At 39.6% G+C, this 25,099-nt stretch overlaps 1 protein-coding gene across 2 annotated transcripts in view; it reads right to left on the bottom strand.

The window, feature by feature from the left end:
* Positions 1-24,716, bottom strand: part of LOC132139877 (teneurin-1-like) — a 154,297-nt gene extending 129,581 nt beyond the window's left edge. Inside the window, exon 1 of one of the 2 annotated variants that reach the window (XM_059548546.1) lies at positions 24,327-24,716. The gene's annotated coding sequence lies outside the window, so the exon portion shown is untranslated. The remainder of the gene's footprint in view (positions 1-24,326) is intronic. The other variant, XM_059548545.1, reaches the window with a different exon arrangement.
* Positions 24,717-25,099: the final 383 nt, after the last annotated feature.

Raw genomic sequence — 25,099 nt, 5'->3', positions numbered from 1 at the left:
CAGTAGGAGGTTGCATACATACCTACACAAACAATCCCAACCACCAAACGTACAAATGACATCAACATGAGAATACAAACGTACAAAATTATGAGTCTTTAGAGAAGAACAAAAAACACAGGAACTGCATATGCCTACAGGCAAAAAAATGTTTCAATACAACACGCACCCCCCCAACCCCCCCCCCCCACCACGATGCATCTCGCACGCTTTTAACAGTGAAAACAACAAACTTGCACTATTGTGTTGTTTAATCATTCATCTAAAATATTCTCCCGCTCCTTTTACCCAGAGTGGGAATCTCAGTTGCAAGTCAGTTGCGTTGCTCATGTCAGACATCTACCTGGACCATTAACTAGAGGTTTTTATCCGAAGTGACAGTACACTAATTGCAGGGACAGTGCCTCTGGAGTATCCTGGGGTTCAGTGTCCTGCTCAAGGGCTCGATGGTAATAGGGCAGCACTGTGATCTCAGTAACTCTCCAGTTCATGAATCACACTCACCTGGGACTGAACCTCCATTCGCCACATTACCGGTGTGGATCGGTAACTACTAAGCTAATCGCCAGCCCAATCGTGCTGGACCTGCATACTAATGTCGCAACCAGAGCACCTCCTCTGAGCAGCGTATCTCTACAAGCTGGTGGACAAGAATAAATAAACTCGGCTGCAGCTGAGTCTGTTTATCAGAGAGCAACAGCATTCCGGCGAACTAATGGAATGTTTAGAATCCAGAGCCCGTGGGGACGTTCCGATTCAAATTCCAAATGCGTTTATTAATTCTGCTCATAAATGAAGTTCCTCTCCTTGCAGCGTATCGCAAATGAGATCCCTTTCCATAATTTGTCTTTGTTGAGTTTCACAGTTCTGCATTGATCTAAAAGACCCTGCGACAAAAGTCACTGACAGAGGCAGGAAGATGAGGGACCTCATATTTCTAATGCGTAAATCACCTTTAGAAACGCTGTTTGACACCTTGGATGTTTTCAAATGTTTAAATATAAGCTGTATTTACCACCACCTGCAGCAAATGGCACATTTTTCCTCCCTTTTCACATGTACTGTGCTTCTGCTCATATGATGGACTGGTAACCATGTACAACCTCTACATCACAGGCTTAGACATTTCGCTTTTATAAATTCAGCCGTTCATGTGATACTGAGATGTCAGAGGCTTCTGAATGAGAGTGGTTCAAATTTAAGAGTTTTTAACCTTCTAAACATGTGTAAGCCACATTTCACATTTGTGAATAACTTTTCTGTGCATGTAGCATAATGTTGCTGAATTTCTCATAATGAGCCAATTCAATTAAGATTGAATTTCAGATCTAACTTACAGTATTGTCCGCTCAGCCTTCATCTCATGAGGTTCGGAATAAATATGTAGATAATTTCATAAGCTGGAGTGATTTTATGATTCAAATGTGGAAACCAAATTGAGCTTAGAGTCATTTTGGAGAAACATAATTTTCATCGGTTTTTATCACAGTGGACACTTTGAAAAAAAAAAAAAAAAACTAAATTCAAAGTAATATAATGAAACACATTTAAAACTAAATGCTGTAGACAGTTTCATTTGTATAAAAAGCTCGTGTCAGCCTAAAAAGCTCTCTCTTTGTGAGACTGAATTTGCTTTTCTCTCTCTCTTTCTCCCTTTAGCGTTCTCTTGTATTAAAGAAGATGAATATTTTCATTTTTCAACTCGTTATTTCTAGGGATGCACCAATATTAATTGAATTCTGGTTGATAAGCTACTACTTTTTTCACGTTATGGTGAATAAATGGTTGATATTAAAATGATATACCATTTTGACTAAAATTAAAAAGAAAACCAATTATTTTAAATGCTACTAATGAAGTTAGGCATCACTATGTTATCTTGTACAGTAGAGTTGGGGTACTTGGACTTGGACGCAGACTGCAATTATAATTTAATTCTGAATCAGATGCACTCAGGCGGACTTGTGCTAAAACTTGACATAGTCTCTGATATTTTGGGCTCTGAAATGTTTCTGAGTACAGTCAAATCCATGTGAAAGATAAATAAGTAACAAAAAAATAAGACTTTAATTAGACTTTAAGATAGGGATGGGACGATAACCGGTTTTATTGATAACCGTGATAAAATGTGCTGAAGGTTAGTAATATCGTTTAAAAATGAATTATCATTAAAACCGTGTTTGATTATCGCGGTTTTAATAACTCACTATTAAATCATGTCCAGCCAGCAACAGTCTGACGCAAGCGCAGCGCACAATGTTTTTTTTGTTTTTTTTCGAGAAGGAATGGCGAAAGTCAGTGACTTTTCTATGCTTTTCTATGCTTCTACACTTTTCATTGTAAGGAAGGAAATGCCACAGAATTTAATCTTTCTTTAAATTAAGTGCATAGAGTTGCTTGTTTTATTAGTTGTTTGTTGATTATTAAATATAAAACTTGCTGAAATGTTTTCAGTGTGAGCATCAACTATTTTTGAACACTTTCATCTCGTTTCAACAAAACCGTGATAATATTGATAATCGTGATAATTTTAGTCACTATAATCGTGATATTAAATTTTCATACCGTCCCATCCCTACTTTAAGAAACATCTCCCATTCAAACTTAAGGACTTGGACTTAACAAAGTGGACTCGGACTTAACATGAAATATGGTTATACATTTTGGGATTTGCTAAAGATTACATTTAACAGTGTTATCAAATTATTAGCATGTCTTAGATGGAGCCAAAGTTATGTCAAAATATGGTAAATAGTCACGTACAGTTAAATATTAATACAAGCCAATATATAATCAGTATCAAACAGTACTTATATACTAAGGTTAAAAAATATATATATTTTGAAAGAAGTCTTATGCTCACCAAGGCTGCATTTATTTGATCAAAACTACAGTAATATTGTGAAATATTATTGCAATTTAAAATAACTTAAAATATTATAAGCTACAATTTGAAAATGATATGATATGGTACATCCCTAGTTGTTTCATCAATTATGCAGAGCTCCTGGCAGTTAGGTCTAATGAACTATTACAATGTATCACCATTTTTTTTTATGATGATGATTATGACGGCAAAGCTGAATTTTCAGCAGACATTACTCCTTTCTTCTGTGTCACATGATCCTTCAGAAATAATTTTATTAAGCAGGTTTGGTGCTCAAGTAGCATTTTATTATCATTAATAATAAAAATTCTTCTACAACTGTTCTTCAAAAGAACATTAGATAAAAAATTAGTTGATTTTTTTAAGTAATGCGAAAGTCTTTACTCTTTACTTTCATGTTCACAGTTTAATTCGTCCTTGCTGAACAGAAGTATTTTTATTGTACCTAAATTACCTAAAGTACCAAAATTAAAAACTCTAAAACCAGCCAATAACTAATATGGTGCATCCCTAACTGTTTTACGCAGAGCTACTTACACTGACTGTGGTCAGAAGAAAGTTGTGTTAAAGCAAGCCCTCTGTGCACCAATCAGGGAGCTCTTCTAGTACACACTAGGGCTGTCAACGAATATTCTAAATTCGAATATGTATTCGAATAGTTTTTAAAAAAAGAATTTCGAAGGTGAAAATTAATATTCGAATAAAAAAAATGTGGAAAAAAAGGCCCGCGGTAGTAGAGGCATAGTTGTCTGCTTTGCGAGTGGGTGCGCTAGCGCGCCTGAGGGTTCAGGGACAGGTCACAGCCTCACAGGAGTCGCACTGTCTGGCACAGCATCACTGCTGAAAGTTGACGCGTCTTCATGGAAGATGCCAGCAAGTGCAGAGCCCAACTCGACCGCAGCAGAGAAAATGAGGTAAAATTGTTGACCCGCGAGATTGTTGTATGCAAGCTATTTAAGATACAGTTAGCATACCATTCGACAACTAGCAACATGAGGTCACATCTCAAAAATGTGCACCCAAATGAGCATGGCATGATGTGTGGAACTCCAGCTAAACAATCACGTCTTGACACTTAACGTTACTTTGCATCGCCCGCCGAAAGCACTTTGTCTGCAACATGACAAGAGGCCATAACGGATCAAATAATTTCGTTCCTTTTTAAGGACATGAGACCGATCAGTATCGCAGGATCAGGATGGGGCACGCTTCGGGGAGTTCTGTCAAGCAATGGATCCGAGGTTTGATTATTTATCGTTTCATGTCAAGGAAAGGTTCCATGTTTACCACAGCACAGCTTGCTCGGAGCATTCAATGTCAGTTCTATATGCTGTAAAACTTCAATTAATATTAATAATATTTGTTGCAATCACTGAATGAAGCCTGCTATATTTGGGACAACAGTCGCGACCTTAAATTGCTTGCACAAAAAATTTGTTTGTTCATTTAAACCATTATGCGCAGAGAACGTGAGGGTGAGAGAGCGTGAGGTCTGCAGTCTTGGCCATTAGTTGATTTCCTTGTTTTTGTTCAGGTAATACATTGTCATATATGTTTAAACTTAAATAGACTATCTATACAAGTAGTTATGTCTCTTTGTATTATTTTTGCCTGTTATTGAAGTAATGCGCGTCATTGACAACATGCGCAACCAGATGTTCGAATAGTTCGAATATTCGTGTATTTTTTAGAGGGAATATTCGAACGTCAATTTTGAGCAATTTTGACAGCCCTAGGACACACACTCCATTAGCACCTTGGACAGCACCACAACACACAGCTGAAGACTGGACATGCGGTATAGCTGGAGTCGATTCATGCTTGCCAGGCTAAGGCTACACCCAAAAAGACAAGTAATGATTCTCTCTTCCCTATCCTCCAAACTAACAGAAACAGATGAGGTTTAAGCTGAAGCATCCAAATAGAAGGTCTCTCTGAGACACTCCAAATTCATGTTCCGCCTCCTCAGCCCCCATCTCCTGGAGAACTCCAGATGAGTGTACAGACACACAAGGAGCTCCCGTAGAGCACTATCAGTGCACTCTAGCATGATAGAGACTGACCCATCGGCTACTCCAAAACCTCTTCAGTCTGATCGGTCTCTTAATACTAAATAAACACCTCTCTGCAGCGTTTCCACCATGACCCCAATGTGCTTCTCATCCTTCCCAGCACACATCCATAATAATTTCTACAACAAAAAAAACACTTACTGTCAAGCATGCAAATAGTGGCTCTGACAAAAATTTATAGGCTAATAGAATTTCACAACGTGATATTTCAAAGCAGCCACACTCTTCCAAAATACTCATGCTGGATGAAGACAAAAAGAGTACTTCTTCATTAATTATTCAGCAGAATGTGAAAATATATATCTATTAAATAATATAAAATATTAAATTTAAATGAGAAGCTTTATGAGGTCAGCGACGAAATGAAGTGAACAATGTTTCAGTGAGATGGTTTTATATTTTCTCTTTCAAGAACCCTCATTTTTCATGTGTTTTTCCCCCAGATGAAAAACACTTTTCATTGGAGACCCCTCTGATTCAGTGCGGTGAGATGACTTGTTGAATTATTCAGATGTTTGCATCTTCTCAGGTTGATTCCTGTGACATTCGCTACTGATGTCATTGTCATAGAAACTAAGGGTGTCATGTTTGTGAGGTCACATTAATTCAACAGGACCCAGTACAGAAGTGTCTTTAAAATACAGGGTTTGCATAAGCATGCAGTAGCAATGCAAATTTATGAGATGGAATCAAACAGATATTTGTAAGTGCATTGGGAAAACTACGTTTAGCTAGAGGAAATGAACCAAATTAAATGAGAGGAACTGTAATAAAATATTTCTTATGGTCCAGACGGCTTTATTTCCGGCGCAGGGCTATGCTTCTCAACAGAATCCATGTCAGAAGCATTGAAGGAAAACAGAACGGCAGTGGAATCAGATCAGGTCTACGGGGCTTTGGATCTCACACACAAATCAGTCATAGATCTTTTGCTAAGCAGTTACAGGTGATTAGGTGAGGGCTTTACAGGCTTAATGCTTCTTTAAACACACACACACACTCACACTTGCAATTACCCCTAATCATTCCACAACAGGTGGCCGGATGGAGTCTGGCCTTGAGGTGAACCACTCAAGTGCCCTTATTTTAGGTTAACATGTGACCTACAGTGGCACAGATGACAGCCTGGCAGGGCCCATTTTAAAAGCTGTCTCACTGATAGCAAACTCTTTCCCAAACGTCTAATCATCTTAACGCACTAAAACCCAATCATACTTAAATTACAGTTTGTCTCAAGAACTTCAGATTAGAGGACTGTGTTGTGACAAAACACTGCCCATGTGCTTGATCAATCACTCGATGGGCTTCATCAATGTAGCCAGAGAGCTTACTTTAAGAAATGGTTGTTACAGCAAATGCTCTGCATTAGAGAATAACAAGTCTGAGCATCAGCTAAGAAAATCATCAAGGATTTTAATATTAATAATCACAGTGAAAAATTACTGAAATATCAGCTTAGTTATGCACACTAAGCTAGATTTCAAAAGAACATATAGTACTATATTAATGCATTTACATACTTTGTAATGACACGTACATTGGAAGGCCAATAATAATTATGAGTCATATACTTGTACAGTTTAAGTACACTTTTTATTGTGGGAGGAACAGAGAAGCTTCTTAAAATTAGCTTTGTTTAGCTTGTCATTAGGGATGTAACGATGCACCGCGAGCCATACAAATAGCCTATGTGGAGATTCAAACCATTTAAGATGTTTAAACGACTCGTGATACATTAAGCGCCATAAGCGCCTCCTGCTGTCAGAGAGTGAATTAGCATTTTCATTCAGTCCCTCTGCTGTTTTTGTTTTGTGCGATTGTTTTTTGGTGGATACTTTCACAAAACTAAAGTCAGACCATTCTGTTTTTTTTTTTTTTTTCTAATGATACAATCTATTTTAAAATAAAAACTGCTTGTGCTGCATGTATTCAGCATCTTTGTTTGGAACTTGATGAAAATGCAGTAGTTGCCTTTAATGTTATATATAAAGAGCACAGGTAATGTCAGGGATCGGGCAGACCCGGTTCCAACCAATCACCAGCGCTCACGCTCTCCCGAATACTAATTACCAGCACCTGATCTCCATTAGCCCTGCACCATAAAACACCTCCGGAAACCCCAATGCACTGTCAAGCCTCCAACAGGGATCGACCTCATGAACTCCGACTCACCTCGTCTTCACGAAGACTCCAGCCGTAAAGTATACTCACATTTGAGAAAGTAACCTGTGTGTATTTGTTCTCCTGTCTCCAGAACACTCCAGGCATATTCCATGATCTGAACTCCCCTACGTGCCTTGATATCTCTTGAGTGCCTAAGTGATCCTTCGAATACTGAACTCCCACTGCAAGAGAAGAGACAAGGATTGGAATCTCGTATTGTGTGGCTTTGACGTCTCGATATATTAGCATACTCACCTGGCTTTCACAGAAGCATACTTACCTGGCTTTCATGGACATGAACTCCAGAAAACCCCGCACCAAGTTTGCACTTCCTTCCCTCTCACTATTCCCTTAAAAAAGTAAGTGTGTTGAATCCACTTACCTCTCTGCCTCCGAGTGCTAACCTGACAGAAGGCTTGACCAACACCGATGGATTCAACACCACCCGAGGATGGCACTTCCGTAAACCCTGCTTCCACACTGGTGTACATCGCGAACACGATCACTTGACCAGCGCCCTTATCAGGCAGGGAGGAGGACTGCAACGGGTTCTTATTACAATGCTCCCTCGCGCTAGAACAACATGCACATCAATATCCCACGGATCGTTCAAAAATATCTTTTGTGGATCAGCAGTTATCCGGGGCTGCACTGAGATGGGCAGAGGCACTCTGGTTCCAAGAAACCGCAGTCACTTCATCATTCCAGAGTTTTATTAATCATTTTAAAGAGGTGTTTGGCCGTCCAGTGGGTGATTCCTCAGTAAGTGAACGATTACTACATTTATGTCAAGGAAAGAAATCTGTGTCCGAATATTCATTCGAATTCAGAACCCTGGCCGCGGCGAGTGGATGGAACGAGAAGGCCTTTCTTACGGTGTACCGAGAAGGGTTAAATCCTACGCTGCGGTTACAGCTTGCCATATACGACGACAGTATGGGGTTAGAAAAATTCATGCAACAAGCCTAACGAGTGCATCTTAGATCCCAATTATGCTATCACGACACACCTGCTCCAGTTCCTCTTCCCCAGCAGCTCACGCCTGAGAAACCCCCGGAAACACAGCCAGAGAGAATGCAAGTCGAAATCAAGAGACTGACTCCTACTGAACGAATTCGTCGACGAGAAAATAGACTCTGTCTCTATTGTGGGAAGGAAAATCATTTCATACGCACGTGCCCATCTCGTCCCCCACGTTTACTGGTGAGTTCAGTCCTTCCCAAACCCTCTGAGTCCTCCCCATTAACCATCAGTGTCACTTTAAGAATTAGAGATGTCATCATTTCAGCCACGGCCATTGTGTACTCCGGATCCGCAGGTAACTTCATCTCGGGAAAGTTCACGAAAACCCATGACCTCCGAACAACCGGAACCCAGAAACAATACTCCATCTACGCAGTGACAGGCGAGATGATAAACAAAGGGTATGTGACCTACCAAATTGCACCCATCACACTCAGTGTACAGAATAATCACCACGAGTCTTTCACTTCCTTCGTTCTTGAGAAAAGCCAGACAGACATAATCCTAGGGCGTCCGTGGCTGATCCAACACCAACCCTCACTAAACTGGACTACAGGAGAGATTACTAGTTGGGGCTGTAACTGTCAGGAAACACACTGCGTATCTCACACCAATGATAAGCCAGATTCTATGATCATTAATTCTACGTCTATTGAGAGTCCAAGAGAAAATCTGTCCATTCGTGTTCCTCCATGCTATTCATCCTTTTCCGATGTGTTTAATCCAGTCGCAGCAGCCATGTTACCCCCACATCGACCCTGGGATTGCGCTATAGACCTCATACCTGAAGAGCCCATTCCTAAGGGTAGGATATGCTCTCTGTCCCTTCCAGAACAAGCTGCAATGCGTGAGTATGTTAAAGAAACCTTGAAACAGGGATATATTAGACCATCTACCTCACCAGCTTTTACTTTGTCCCTAAGAAGGATGGGGGTTTACGACCCTGCATTGATTACCGGGCATTAAATAAGATCACAGTGAAATTTAGTTATCCCCTACCGTTAATTCCATCCTCCCTAGAACAACTTCGTGACGCTCGCATCTTCACCAAGTTAGACCTAAGAAGTGCGTATAATCTGATCAGGATCCGAGAGAGAGATGAATGAAAGACCGCTTACATTACACCAGCCGGTCACTATGAATATCTAGTGATGCCCTATGGTCTTGTAAACGCCCCTTCTGTTTTCCAGAGCTTTATGGACGAGGTCCTCCGGGAGTTCCTAAATTGATTCGCCCTCGTATACATCGACGACATACTCCTCTACTCCCGGAATGAAGAGGAACACCAGCAGCACGTAATCCAGGTACTCCAGCAGCTTAGAAAATTCTCCCTGTTTGTGAAGGTGGAAAAATGTCTCTTTCACCAGACCTCCGTAGAATTTCTCGGTTACCAGATCAGCTCAAGAGGGGTCAAGATGGAAGACCATAAAACCAAAGCCATCACTTCCTGGCCTACACCCAAGTCTGTCAAAGAACTCCAGAGATTCTTAGGCTTTGAAAACTTCTACAGACGGATCATAGATCGCTACAGCATCATCACTTTTTAACATCTCTCCTTAAAGGTAAACCCAAGACACTCCAGTGGACCCTGGAAGCAGAACAGACCTTCCAAGCATTGAAAACTGCCTTCACAAGAGCTCACTTGCTACAACACCCAGACCCAGAGAAAAAAATCATCATCGAAGTGAATGCCTCCACCACGGGGGTAGGAGCCATCTTATCCCAGTACTCTGAGCAAGCTCAGAAACCAATGCCCTGTGCGTTCTTTTCTAGAAAGTTATCCGCTGCAGAAAGAAACTACGATATCGGCAACCGAATTACTGGCGGTGAAACTGGCCCTCGAGGAATGGAGGCACTGGTTAGAGGGAGCCCGGCTGCCTTTCCTTGTACTTACAGATCATAAGAACTTACAGTATCTCAAGGAAGCCAAAAGACTTAACCCTCGTCAGGCCAGGTGGGCACTATTTTTCACACGTTTCCATTTCCTCATATCCTATCGTCCGGGATCGAGAAACACAAGAGCCGACACCCTATCCCGACTACATGGCATAGAGGAAGTCCAAGAGGAAGTGTAGCCCATCCTGCCCACCAAACTCTTTGGAAACCCAATACAATGTGATCTTGACGAAGTACTCCGTGAACAAGCCCAGAACCAGCCAGCTCCACTCTGTCTTGGTGCCTCGCCAAGACATCCTTCATCCAAGTCTACTTACTGAGTTTCATGCCCAGCATCCTGAGAAACCCGCTCCACGACCTCGAGGCAGACCCCCACGATGCCGGAGATTAAGGTCCGCTGGCGCGGACCCTGGAGGGGGGGGTAGTGTCAGGGATCGGGCAGACCCGGTTCCAACCAATCACCAGCGCTCACGCTCTCCCGAATACTAATCACCAGCACCTGATCTCCATTAGCCCTGCACTATAAAACACCTCCGGAAACCCCAATGCACTGTCAAGCCTCCAACAGGGATCAACCTCGTGAACTTGTCTCCGACTCACCTCGTCTTCACGAAGACTCCAGCCGTAAAGTATACTCACATTCGAGAAAGTAACCTGTGTGTATTTGTTCTCCTGTCTCCAGAACACTCCAGGCATATTCCATGATCTGAACTCCCCTACGTGCCTTGATATCTCCTGAGTGCCTAAGTGATCCTTCGACTATTGAACTCCCACTGCAAGAGAAGAGACAAGGATTGGAATCTCATATTGTGTGGCTTTGACGTCTCGATATATTAGCATACTCACCTGGCTTTCACAGAAGCATACTTACCTGGCTTTCACGGACACGAACTCCAGAAAACCCCTCACCAAGTTTGCACTTCCTTCCCTGTCTCTATTCCCTTAAATAAAGACTGTGTTGAATCCACTTACCTCTTCCTCCGAGTACTAACCTGACAGGTAAAGCCTTAGTTTGCTTATATTTTATTTGTATTATTTATTTATTTAATTTGGGGTATGTTTCAAAATTTCAATTTAGTTTTGTTATTTTTAATATTTCAATTTCAAAAAGACATTTGCAGGATTTTGTCCAAGCAGAAATAAAATTACATCTTTTAATTTAGTCTTGAATCTAATTTTGTTAAAAATAAACATACACACACACACACACACACACACACACACATATATATATATATAGCTATATATATATATATATATATATATATATATATATAAACTAGATAAAATCGTATTGTGAAATCATTATCGTGAATCGCATCACATTGTGAGCTGATTGAATTTGAGTGTTATTTATTCACCTGCATTTTGTTGCAAATCTGCAGGCGTTTATTTTTTAGAACACACACAAACATACTGATTTCATGTTTTTTGTGCATACAATGAAAGGATGCAAAACAACACTGGACCTCAGTGACTTCTATAGAAGAAGAAGAAGTAGAAGAACATTTTTAATACAGGTTTTGGAACAAAATGGGGGTTAATTAAAGCTGAACAACTTTTTAATCTGTCAAGGACCCCCTGAAGATTTCTGGTGTGTCATTAACAATCTGAAGTGATTGTCAGATAGACTACCTGAAGGGTTCAATTCAGCTTTTGTCACTTCCAGATACAATCCTCTCACAACTTCCTATGATTTCCTGTCACCTCTCCACTGTGATGGACAACCTGCTTACTGTACATGGGTTACAGGTTCACACCGCAGGGGACAGCTTTACTCTGGAAAGTTACTGTGCCCATCATCAATGTGGTGCCCTTGAGCGAGACACCTGACCCCAGGTCTCCCCTAAAATTAGCATGTTTTATGCTGCTTTGGATAAAAGCGTCTGCTAAATGACAAGTAACCAATCCCGGCACCCTGCTGTATGATGTTTCTTACTTTGCAAATGAGTCTGCTGATTAGAATAAGAATATATTCCAAAATGTCTCATCAGTATGTTAATTACTCTAAACCTAAAATGTAAGATGTGTCATTAAATCAAGCTGTACGGCCATGTCTGCTAGGTGCTGTTATGGGTGCTAGAGCTGGACAATGCCTCATTTTTACCCATTGTGCTAAAAGGCAGCATAACCTTTATAAAATTAGATGGAAAAGTGTGGCTTGACCTATAGAGTGAGATGACGCTTTCTTACCAACATATTATGGCTTTTCAGTCCCTTTGAAATGTGTAATTTTACAGACGTAGATAGAGGGATACATTACTGTTTCCAATTTGCCAACTATCAAAAACAGAGCGCACAATACAAAATGCAATACATTAACAGACTAAGGTTAAAACGCACAGAATGTTAAACCAATATAAAAAGCATTTTTACCATCTCCAGTGACATACGATAAATATCATTCACATTTCACACATAATGTTTGTGCTGGAGGATAAAGCAGCGTAGACAGAGAATATTTGCTTTCCATCACGTAAAATAAAATGTGTTTTGGTTTTTCATGCATATCAAATATCTAGGAGTAAAAAATCTAAAAACATGAATATAATCATTCAGTGTGGCCGCTCAGTCAATCTGGTCATTGCTGAGACATGTTCTACATGCTCAATCTTATCCACATTATTCACATATTGGAGGAAGACAATGAGAATGATGAGGGTCCATGCTTCTCAAACACACTTATCGGAGACTTCATGAGTGTGCCTCAGAAACCTCATTTATAACACACTTCTAGAGCTTATTTTCAGAGGAAGACAGTTCCTATTATTAATTAGTTTAATTGAACAAGATATGTAATTCAGCCTTAATATATAATAAAAAAAAAAAGAAACTATATAGAGATTGTGCATTCTGGAGTTCTGAGAATTCATCATGCAGTATGACATCAGTCTCCTCTAAAGTTTTTAGAACTATACAATGCTTCATTTAGAATGCCCTACAGTATCAAACAAATAAATAAGTTATGTAGATTAGGGTTTTTATAATCTATAGTAGGGTTTTGCATAATTTATATAATGTATAATGTTATCATATACAAAAGATATGTAAATATAAAAAAAGATATATAAAAAATTTCACATATATAATAAATTCATGTGTTATATATCTAAATTAGTTTAAAATGTCACACCATATATAATGTAAGCCATATGTAATATAATTAATTAATTAATAATTATAATTTCAGGTTATGGCTAGCGACCAATAAATGGCTACTATAATAATAATAACAACAAAAAACTGTTTGTTTGTTTTTTCTTCTAAATGCTACAGGTGAATTTAGGAATCACAAGGATTTACTAAAGACTACATTTAACAATGTTATTAAATTGCAAGTGTTTTCAAAGATTAATCTAAAAGGCCAAATTATTCAGTATCAACCTATGCCGACAAACAAATAAACATCTTTAATTTTAGCTGAATCCAATATGTTACTCATATTTCATGCTTCCCTACTTTAGACAGTGATATGAAAACAGATGGTAATAGTTAGAGTACACTGTGTTTTCTTAATGCTTATGTGTATAAACATTATCATAATGTTATCATAATGGCACAGACGCAGTCACATACTGTATCTTGTGTGTTTTATACACATGCACAACTGCCTATAAAACCACTCAAGGTCAATTAAGCTGAATAAAACATTGTGTGGAACAAATGTGATGCATCGAAACTAATGGGTAAATATCCCAGCATGAAGTCATTTATTGAGGTACACATCTCATGCTGTTAGTACTGTTCTTTGGACTGAACATATACACCAGCTAAAATGTCAAGTGATATCCCACTTAAGATGTCAAGATTAACAGCCTGTGTAGTCCAGTTCATAGGGCACTACCGAGCAACTGGAACGTATCGTGTGATTAACGGTCACCACCAAAGCCAAGCTACAAAACTGTATGATAAAACACTGCACCTATTCTGACATCGCAGTGTTCTATAGAATCTCAGGGATAATATGTGACTATCAGTTCCAAGCTATAATGCTGGGAACTAAAAGGACGTACAGAGAGAAAGGAGAAAAAAAACAGAGGGGCAAAAGAGGCATGTGAAGAAACAGAAAGAATAAGATTGGGGATGAGGAGAGTGGGGTGGTCAAGACTCTGAAAATAACCACCTTCCTAAGAAAGAAAGACTACAATCTATCTGAATGGCATAAAAGCCGGAGGGGCTTACAAAGTAAAGAGAGTATAAGCAGTTGATGAGCTCCTGTTCGAGTGCCCTCATAACACCACTACTCCCCTGCCCCTCTGGAGTTAATGCCTTTGCATTAATTACAACTACTTTATTTTAAGCGTTTTCAAAAATAAAGACAGAAAAGATAAACAACACTGTCCCAGACTACACAAGTGGAAATAAAAAAATGTAACATATAATAATAAAGTAACAAAACAATTATAATGATAATGACAATACATATTTAGTTTAGTAGCCAGAAGTACCATAGTATTAACCTGCAAAACGGTCAGTCAATGTGCCCAGAAAGATGTACAGCTTTAATCTGATGAGCCACTAGGGGCTAGTTGAATGATTGACTTGTCCAAATGGCCCAGAAATGAACCCCCAACAACAGAATTTTTTTCAATGTACCAGGCAAATATGCTTGACCAAATCCCAGACAATAAAGGGCAAAACCAGAAAGCATTAGAAGTTGTATCTGACACCTTGCACCGGTCACACATTGGTGAAATAGAGGGGAAAATTTTATGCAGCTTGGTTTTAGTGTAATGCAAGCGATGAACAACCCTGAACTGGATCAGTTGGTGTTTGCTGTTAACTGAGCAGACCTGTATTGTAGCCAGTCACTTATCCCAAATATCGTCAGAGAACTCAACTCCCAGATCTTCCTCCCAAACCTTATTATTCTTAATATATAATTTGAAAATGAAAAAAATACATAAGCTCTAAACCCACAATATTGCCATTGCTGAGTTTTTTAATCCATATAAAATACTAATTTATCCTTTCGACCTACTACTACAAGCAAATAAACATCCTGTCGAAGAGAATTACTCTTAAAAAGAGCTATTAGTGTAATAATAGGTTTGAACCTATTTTTTTAAAACAAAAATTTGTACTCCACCATGCTGAATGCACTGCCTTTTCTAACCTTAATAAAGCCCAAATAACCTTGAAGTATTTAGATATATGCAGCAAAACACACAGGCGATTGGTCCCCTGGTTATTGCTCATCTGCGCTTTAAACTGCACTGAAGTATTATGCAAAAGACACTCTGCTGGTATAATTACCGGCTGTGTGACTGGCAGATCTAGGTTGGGTAAATGCTGCTTAATCCCCTGTTTCCAGTACAGTATTAATCCAGACATGAGGGAGTAGTGCTAACATGCTAATGTCAAAGCTGAGGCCAGTTGACGACGGTGGCTAATCTGTAATGAGGTCCAGTATATTCCCCCTTGTGACACTACATGACTTGATAAAGCCTTATGTGAGCTTCTAACGGTCAGAGGGCAGTAGTATGGTATTCACTGCCATACTTACCTAGTTGCAGCTATGCAAATAAAACAATAACTAAATCCTAAATGAGCACAGCTTACTTAATGAACATATCTTATGAAGAACAGAGAGATTAAATGCTAAATGAACATATCTTATCTATCCTCTAGTGAAAATATTTTAGATATACAGTAGAAAAGGTCATTTGCAAGTAGAACACCACAACACATCTAATCAGGGAAATTCTAAAATGTTTAACGTGAAAAACGGTTAACTTGTATTAATGCCCTAAAACAACAAACAGGGATTTTCTTACATATTTCTCTTAGATAAAGACGTCATAATTAGGGGTGCTCCGATTGATCGGCTACCAACTGCTATCCGCGATAATCCAACTGCTATGGCGCCTCAGCGTGCCATCTCAGTCTCTGTCCGGCGCAGCTGAAATAATTATAATAATTTGATATTTCTTCATTACATAACTAAACATAACATAAGTCACCTTGTGTGAGATGTAAATTCACAAACAGCGTGACTGAATCGCGCACCGCGCACTCGCTCTCTTTCTCTCAAAATACACAAATGGCTTCAAATCACCACACGTCTGTCTGTCTGTCTACAAGCGAGCTGCACAGTTGCTGCGCAGGAATTGTCACTTGTGTCACATCATAAAGTTTCTAAATTGCATTACTTTTTAATTATTGCCTGTGTTTAACCATACAGCGCTTGCACGCTCTCCTTGAGACCATATCATGCACACTGTGCAGCGCACACACTTAATGCAGGTTCACATTACTCCATTTGCAGTGCGTATGCGGTGCATTTTTTATTTTATTTTTTGCACGCTCATGTTAACACGTTAAAGCGTTCTCTGCACATGGTTGTGGCCCAGCAGTGCGTTCCATCACTGGTGCGTCTGCAACAGTGCAGAGATCATTTCCGGACCGAGTCTATAGCTGCACTGGAAGCACTGAATAAAGTAACAGCACATTGTTTTCAGTAAACATGTAGTAATTACATAATAATTGTGTTTAAACGTCTGTTAAAGATTGTATTACTGTACTGTGTAAAAAAAGAATTGCAATGCTGAAAAAGCATTTTCAGTGGCAATGTTTGGATTTGAAATCATAATAATGGATAAATGTTGTGTTTGTGCTAAACAGCCACGGATCAGTTATGGACTCTTCTGTGAAACTACAGTCCGTGATGCTTCCCATCTCACAAGAGTCATTTAAGAGGGGAATTCCCTCCATTTTCAAAAATAAAATTCAGGCCCTGAATAAATGTCTAAAAATCCTGATTTGAGTATCAGTATATATAGTTATAAATGATAAAAAGAAGGCTTTAAAAAGATTGGCATCAGTGATCATATCGGCAAATACTGCTTTCTGTGATTGGCGATCGGTGATCGGCCTCAAAAATCCTGATCGGAGCACCCTTATTCATAATCCAAATGGAAAGACAATATTTTTCACATTAAGCATTTTTTTCAACCATAGAAATCCATTATAAAGAAAACGCTAACATGAAACTTTAGAGTTTATGTTCTTCTTCTGGGTTTATCTTCTTTCCTGTAGATAGTATGTTTTATTAATAAAGTTTGCATTTAATTTGGTCTTTTAATATCATTCTCTTAATGGAATAAGAACATCTTCATAATGATTTTCTATGGGGGAGAAAACGTACCATTATCATTTATGCAAAAATATAGTGCCCCCAACTACTTCAACTGTTAATCAACAGCTTTTTCATATAGCTCTGATTGGTTTTCCTTTGAAAAATGTTTCAAATTCATAAACACCAAAGTGCATATTGTCAAAATTTTGATTAAAATTAAAATCTAAATAATGATAAAAAATTGTGACCGTATTTTTTGTCCAAACTGCACAGCCCTAGTTTGAAGTTGCTCAGTCATGTGTGTCAACTGTCTAAGTGGCAGCTGAACTCTTCAGTCCACATCCAATTAAAACAGCTTGGACCTTTCACATGCACAGGCCACACTCTCATGCACTCTTCAGCTGAATTCAGCTGAATTCAAGTCTACATTAATTAAAATGTTCAGCAGGGATGGATGATAAAGACTGCCCGATGGCCTGGGGGCAACATGAAAGATGCTTGGGACAGTTGATGAGTTTGTCACTGGCCCACAGAGTCACTGCTGCGTTGTCACAAAAGTTTATCATTTGCATGTTTTTAAGCCTAATTAAAAAATGTATGCGATTTTAAATAATTTAAGCAAGACATGAAAGACAATTCAGTATGAATGCTGTGTTCTGCATGTACAGTGCGCATTCTTGCGCTTTAATGGACAAATACATACAAAGGTATGTCACAATACCCATCTTGGCAAGTAACTTTGTAGCTTTAACAATGATTAATCCATATTTAATTTATACAGTGGAGTACAGATGCACCAGTCAACTACCCTTTTTTGTTTGTTTGTTTTATTTCAACCGATTTCTGTTCCAGGCTTGCAGACATACTGCACTACAATCATTTTCAAAAATGTAATTTATGTGGAAATATTACAAAGTGTGTTAATGGCAGTGCTGCTTAGTTTACTGCGGTAGGCAAGAAAATGCTGTATTGCTGCTGTTCCATAAGCACCACCTGCTGTCAGAGTGTGAATCTGCATTCTCAGCCCGTAGGCTGTTTTTCCTAAAGCATTATTTCATTTATATATTTGTTCTTATTCATTTGTGCTATTGCTTGTAATTTGTTTATTTGTTCTTATTTACTGACTGCCCACTTGTCTTTAATCATATTTTATTTTTATATTTGTTAGGCTAGTAGTTTTTGCAGTGGTATCAACATTGGAATCAAGAATTGTAAAATGTTATTAGCATCTACAATTTTGGTGTCATATAAGCTTATTTATTATAATAAAAGATAACATGGGTTAAGGCCATTGAATATATTGGCAGGGCAAGTAAATATTTTAACCACTGGCCCAACCAGGGCCCGGTTCCCCGATAACGTTCACTCTTAGCGCGCTAAGAAGACATCGAAAGATATATCTTACCAAAGTTGTTGATGTTTCTAAGTGTGTTCCCCGAAGTGTCCCTTAGGAAGCTTCTTAGCACGCTGCCTCTTACGTCCGACGTTACAAGAGCGCTGTCCAAAGTCAGGGTGCTGAATTAGTTGGCATTGATTGCTCATGAATCGATTTTCCTCTTCACGCGAAGGTGCAATACAGCGTTAAGAAAGACAACACGTTCTATGCAAATGAAACATTCCTCAAATTATTACAGTAACATTTATTTTAACATAGTTTAAGTTATCAGTAAAATATAGACTATAAATTAAATTATCAAAGGGTCAGTAATGTTCACACGATATGTTGTGACGGTAAGACAAACCGGGTATCCCTCGCTAATCATCCATCCTGTTGTGCCACTTGTGCCGCTTCTTGACATGGGTTTAACGACTTATAAAAATTATATAATACACTTTTATATTAATGGCAAGGTACTTTACAATTAGAATTGATTGGCAAGCAGCTGCAGTTACTTCTGTTTAATGCGGTATTGATTGCAATTGGTTTATGTTTTTAATAAAAAGCAACCTATCTACAATGAACAGAGAGAGAGAGAGAGAGAGAGAGAGAGAGAGAGAGAGAGAGAGAGAGAGAGAGTTAGATACAAAATATGCGGAAGCAACGTAAAAAAGGGCACCAAGCCTCTCGTCAGAGGAACTTGAAGTGTTGCTGGACCTTGCCACCAGGTCAGATATCACACCCCTATGGTCCACTATAACCTGCACATTTATGGCCGCGTCTTCCTTTCGCGATAAGTAGCCTACGCCTGATCATTCACTGATGGATTGGCGATAGGGATGAGTGCCATCCACCAGGATGTAATCCCCGGCATGGCGCAGAAGGGCGTTGGTGACAGTGTGGACTCACACAGAGGTCTTGATTAGGCTGTAGCCCTCTCCCACGACCTCGATGAATCTCTCTGTAGCAAAAAAAAAAAGTAGCGCTGGGCTTCAGGGCTTAAAGCAGAATTCCGCCGCATTAGTCTGGCCAGCGCAGGTCTGGGAAGGTCCAGCTGCTCCACAATGAGTTGTCTTGGGAGGGGATTTTTTTTAATATAGCCACGTCAGGCAAAATGTCAAAAGGGCTTAAGTTTTGCCGAATAAAAAAACTGACATGGACTAAACGCCTCCGAGTCCGGCTCCGTCTTTGATTCAATACAAGGACATGTTGGATCGCTGCCATAGTTGGTCGCTTACTGGACACCGCCATGCTTACCCATTTAAAGATCTTAGCCATTTAGAGCCAAATTGTTTGCCAGATTTTAATTATCAAAAAAATGATTGCCAATTCGCTTTAATTACATTACGAAAAAGCCTAGGCTAATTACCACATAATTAGTTCTGTAACCACATAAAGTCAACTTTATAAATAGGCCTGTATCCATTGCGAACATAATATATTATGAGTCTTAAAAAATAACAGAAAATCATTGTTGAGCCACAAAATTGTCAACATACCATAGTTTGACTTGTACTTCGCTGCGCTGGTTTCTAAAGACTGCTGTACAGTAGCGTCATGAGCTCAAATAACGCTAAGAGAGAGCTACGAATGGTCCAGACCAACCTTACGAAAGTGTGACTTACAGAAGATATACTTAGCGTACGAACGTGTCGGGAACCGTGCCATAAGGTTAAGAGAGAGGTTAAGGAGTAGGTTAAGAACTACTTAGCGATAAGAACGTTTTGGGGAACCGGGCCCTGGTCAGTAGGAAAAAATCCTTAGTGTTGAGCCCTGAATGGGTATTCAAATACTTGTTTAAATTATATAAATGTGCATTACTTATTTTTAAAGGGGTCATACGATGTTGCTAAAAAGAACATTATGTTGTGTATTTGGTGTAACGCAATGTGTTTATTTGGTTTAAGGTTAAAAAAACATGATTTTCCACATAATGTACATTATTGTTTCTCCTCTATGGCTTTCTGAAACACGTCGATTTTTACAAAGCTCATTTTTTCAGAAAAATTAGGTGTATGCTGATTGGCCAGCAATCCAGTGAGTTGTGATTGGCTGAATACCTCATGTGACGGAAATATTACGCCCTTAACATATTGTGATGCTGTGATTGTAGGCTACTCTGCGGCTTCAGGAAACAGTCCACCATAAAATGCGCTGCACACATCTGACTATTTGGCTCTGGAACATTGTTGTAAATACAACTTAACCACTGATTTCTAGTTGTGTCCTCTTTTGAAAGACCAAACAAAGTAGTTTTGCTTTCACAACAAAACACGCAGCATAACACACGGTGGGGTTAAGTGAATGGAGGCCGGCATGCTAGATTGAGGAACAGCAAGCGCCCCTGAGAATGGTGCGGCTGGCGAATTCAATGAAGGAGTGGCCAATGGGCTTGCGGCAACCACATGTGACAGGCTGGACTCCACTTCGTCCATGGTGAAAGCCGATCTGGCGATCCACAAGGCGAAGTTGATTTATTTCCTCAGCGACCAGCACAGATCAGCTCTAGGCATGACAAAAGGGATATCATCCTCTTTTGGAAGGCCAAACAAAGTAGTTTCGCTTTCACAACGAAACACACAGCATCTCTACGACATGGCGATGGCAACAACAATACTACTGCGAGAATTCAAGTTTGGAACATTTGGCTGGTGTAATGCAAATCTTCCCACACAGTGATGTTGACATGCGGGGGCCTGTTTAAACGAAGCATTTTTGAAGGGCGTGGACGAGTCTTAACTTTATAAAAAATATCTCTTTGGTTGAGACTTTAGATTTTGCATTTTTAGGTATCTTGTTTATGCACAAATAGCTTGTAACACTCCAAAGAGAAAGGAAAATTTGAAATTGCATCATATGACCCCTTTAAAAAAGTACACAGCTTTTTTACAGCGTTTACCTTTCTATTATTAGACAGAACTTTTGGGCAAGGCAGTAAATTAATGAAGACAAAGAATTGGTGCTCTTGCGTTTCTGCACATTGGCTGATAAATCGAACGATATATTGGCCATTACGGTATAGACCTATTGGTCAACCATTGTTAAAATATGTATTCAGCATTGTTTAGATAACAGTTATTTTCAACTGAAAATCAATTGATTACTATTGCAACAAGTAATTTTTTTCTAAAAATGTCGGTTAATAAATGTTAAACGTCGAACAATAGTACCCCTGGGCTGCACTAGCTGCAAGCCTATGATATATTAGCCTCCCAAGCCGGTGGAGCCTGTCAGAAAGCTAAGAACTCTCAGTATTCGCTCTCCCCCAGTGAGTATGGTGTTAATGAAAGCAGAACACAGTACTGTAGCATTTACTGAGAGTGGGAGAGCAGGCAGGAACCCCTCCGGGTCTTTACCTCTATTGTTAGAAGAGGGTGAGGGATAGCAGGGGGTTAATGTCATTGTGGGTAGCTACAGTCACTGTTAAACCTCGACATCATAAGGAGAGAGAGACAAAGACAGGGACAGAGGGAAGGGGAAAAGAAATTGTACTGTAGCATATATTTTTAGACATACTTTAGATGAGAATATGAGTAACACAAACATCTGATGCCAAATATACCATAGCATTAAGGTCTAAATGAGTCATCAAGAGATAGGTCAATAAATCTAAAACCTTCTGGCCTAATGATCCCGATCCCAACGATCCACACAAAATAAAGAAATTAGATCCTAGTACAGAATGCAAGGCCTTCGAGTCATAGTCAGACTCACAACTCTTAATATCTGTTATCATTGGTAATGGAAATTCCTAAAATATGGACAGCCATATACATTAATTAAAAGGTCATGAGAGAAAAGGTGGCTAAATAATAAGGCAATTCAGTGGCATTTGCTGATAAAGTAGGTGGCGTCAGGTTTTGCATTTCAGAGATATTTTTTGCATAACAACGAGATTCTAGAAGAGGTCTTTAGGCTAATTCACCTACAGCAAACTGACATATCAACGCCCCCCCCCCCCCCCCCCCCCCCCAACATACACATAAATTCATCTAACACATAAATACTGCATGTTCATAGCTGCCATTTAGCACTTGCTTTTCACAACTTACTGTTAACCACTTGCTGAGATAATGTGCCTGAAGCAACCTGGGGTGTCTTACTTGACGGCACATTAGTGATAGAGCAGGACTGCGATTTCTGTAACCCAAGCTTGGATTTGTGTTGAATAAATAAATTTTATTCACTAATGCACATGCGCCAAGCCAAACATTACATATTATACCTCCATAACACACATGCTGTTTTTAAATATATACACACCAATCACACACACTTCGCCTAATTTTATGTGATGTTCAGTGACGGGCAATAGTAGCAAACATATCTTGTTTACTTCCAACTATCTGCAGCAAACAAACTGTCTAAAATATAAAAAAATATGAACTGTCGTGAGTATACATCAGTTTACCTCAGCAAGTAAATAGAGAGCAATATACATTAAGTAGACAAATTGTACCAATTAATAATGTTCTTTTGAAGATTACTTGTATAATGTGCTGAAAGCTGCCTCTAAATATGCATTAAAATATTTTCCCTTAGTGTTGTGAGTTTTAATGCATAGGCTACAATTCCTCTTTAAGGAAAGACATAATAACATGTTTAAATTGACTACTACATTATTTACATATGCAAATAAATAATATAGTATAATTTGTGTGTGTGGTTTCTGTATCCCAAAACTGAGAGTATAGGCAAAATTTCTAAGAAAAAAAATATTTTACTTTGTAAAGGGATACAAACTAAAATTAAAAGCATGAAGCAATATCAACAAATAACCTTATAAATTGAATTAATCTTATTTCATTAATATTAAAACATTTGTTAATGTGTGTGTGTGTGTGTGTGTGTGTGTGTGTGTGTGTGTGTGTGTGTGTGTGTGTGTTTGTGTGTGTGTGTGTGTGTGTGTGTGTGTGTGTGTGTGTACAAATTTAGGGAGCGCCCTCTCATTCTCACCTATAATATCTAGAACACTAAATGAGCATTTATTATAATTACTACAGTATGAAACATATAGTCTTTTGTCCATCGTTCTCCTCTGGTATAATCATAAAAATTGAATCAAAAGCATGGAACTTAAACTGTTGACCAACTCTCTTCATGTTACCGGAGGAGTGAATAATGCACAGACACTATCGGGGAAGCGGGGAACAACACATGAAGAACACTGTATTCGAACAGCTGGTGATGGGGCCTGTGATTGAGAAAATCCCGTGAAATTTAAATATTTACCGGTACAATATTGCCCAGAAGTGCAGGTGACCCGGACCGTATGCATATTTCTCGGTAAAATCCCTCACACTCGTACAGATCCGTCTGCTATTTTCTCGAACATAACTCGTAGAAATATATATCACAATTAAAGAGTAAAAGACCGTAAAGGTCGCATTCAGTCAGTCAAGTCCACAAGCAGCGGGTAATTGGTGTCTCGCGCCGAGTCGATACTGTCAAGAATGATCTGCTCGCGGTGACGGTGACGGCGGGAAAGCTCGCCTGTAAAGACGAGAAAGTCTCACGGCGGATGGAGGATGGATGGGAACCAAAGCCTTTTAACGACTGCCTTTTGTGGATGTCTGGGCTGGGAGAGCCTCGGATCAGTTACACAGATGTGCTGCGCAGGGGAAAAAAATACCGAGCTTTTTCTCAGCCGCCTAATAACGGGAGCTCTGTTTCTTAACGGTTTCCTTAAAGAAAAGGGAAGCATTTATTACACAACGGACCGCAGTCATTCCTTTGAGAAACTGAATTCACATCTGTATTCAGCGTATACGTTACGAGAAAACACCCACAAACACACGCAGTTATGTTTACCGGTCTTCTGCTGCTTACCTTCGTCACTGTTGAGCATGATTCAGTGTAAAATCCCCGGATAATTGAATCTCTGGTAGATATGTGGGAAAAGACTCCGACACTGAATTCTGGCGTTTATCCTTCAGAAAGCAGAGCGCATCGGTCAGAGACACGGGGGCTCCGGTAAGGCGGCGGGAGCGCGGTGCTCGGTTACCGGGAAACGCTCGAGAGCGGATGCTGAGTGAAACGGGATGCGGCAGCTCATACACACAAGCACACTCGCATGCGGAGGGAGCGTCGCATTCTGAACGATTAGGAGTCAAATCCAAGTCTTCGCAAATTTTTCACTGTCTGACACATTCGGCATCACCGGGACGTACCATTTTTTCGTTCGTGAGAAAGGGGGTGTGGCGGCAGAAACTGGGAACGGGTGGCGCGTGTCTACCGACGGGAGCGGCCGACGCTGCGAGCACAATCTCAGTACAACCAGAGCGCGCTGCGAGGAAACATCCAGAGAGTGTGACTGATTTCCTAATAACACCACCGCTGCCCTGGATAAACACTGCCAATAATCGTTTAGGAATATGTTTTGCGGCCTACTTAGATAAATATCTACAATAACACATGTTATTGGAAAAGTACCTCAAGCTATTTTAAAATAATATTGCAGTTATTGAGAGAGAGAGAGAGAGAGAGAGAGAGAGAGAGAGATTTCCTTCATGCGTTTTGGTGTGCTTGAGCAGTTATTATAAGGGCCCTTGCTTTTCTCACAGTTCGGGCCCAGTCAGGGACCAAATATTCCCACAAGCTTA

Source organism: Carassius carassius, chromosome 4 (genome assembly GCF_963082965.1).
Source record: "Carassius carassius chromosome 4, fCarCar2.1, whole genome shotgun sequence".
Lineage (NCBI taxonomy): Eukaryota > Metazoa > Chordata > Actinopteri > Cypriniformes > Cyprinidae > Carassius > Carassius carassius.
The sequence above is the reverse complement of the archived record's forward strand: the minus strand, read 5'-3'. Positions and strand labels throughout refer to the sequence as shown.